At 41.5% G+C, this 706-nt stretch overlaps 1 long non-coding RNA gene across 1 annotated transcript in view; it reads right to left on the bottom strand.

Annotated features, from left to right (window-relative positions):
• Nucleotides 1-425, bottom strand: part of LOC116704693 (uncharacterized) — a 1180-nt gene extending 755 nt beyond the window's left edge. Inside the window, exon 1 of the long non-coding RNA XR_004335756.1 lies at nucleotides 393-425. This is a non-coding gene — a long non-coding RNA (uncharacterized LOC116704693). The remainder of the gene's footprint in view (nucleotides 1-392) is intronic.
• Nucleotides 426-706: the final 281 nt, after the last annotated feature.

Genomic DNA, 706 nt, shown 5'->3' with positions numbered 1-706 from the left:
AAAAGTTAAAGTTTCTCTCAAGTTCTTGTCATGCAATTGTATTTAATTGGAAAAATTCAAAGCCATTCAGCTCTGGGCGACCGGCTGGTTTCCTGTGTGGTGTTGACTTATCTAAAAAAAAGTAGATATGAATATTGGTCAGTTCATTTATGGTTGGTTTCTTGCAAATGCCACTGCAAAAGATGAAGCTATGCTGTTGCGTTTAGACAATCACTTGTCTTGCAACTGACATGCAGGTGTTGGAGGCAATGACAACTGATGACCTGAAAGGAAGACACACATATCAGAATAGTCACATGATATGCACCAGGTTGAATGTAGTTCCATGGCAGGAAATGTGTTTCCTAAATGCATGCATAATGTTAACTTACGGACTGGGATTCCAGACACACGCCCTGTAACGGAATGCTTTCTTGTTTGTGGAACAGATTCATCTGAGCCAGGGGCAATACAGTATGACCCCCCCTCCCAGACTTCTTTGTTTCCGTTTCCTCAGCCATAGGTATGCTAGCCTCCGACTCTTTATGTGTTGTTCCTATGGCTGCACTGCTGCCAGTGAGGTAGTAGATTGTGGAATTCCGACATGGCGGCGCCCGTGTAACAACAACAACACTTTCAACTTGCCATTTTATCCCTTTTAACTAATTCACCCAATTTAATAAATGTACCAGTGAGACAAAATAAAATACATCTGTTATATCACCAT

Source organism: Etheostoma spectabile, chromosome 16, assembly GCF_008692095.1.
Source record: "Etheostoma spectabile isolate EspeVRDwgs_2016 chromosome 16, UIUC_Espe_1.0, whole genome shotgun sequence".
In the NCBI taxonomy this organism is placed as follows: Eukaryota; Metazoa; Chordata; class Actinopteri; order Perciformes; family Percidae; genus Etheostoma; species Etheostoma spectabile.
This window is presented reverse-complemented; position numbering and strand designations above follow the sequence as displayed.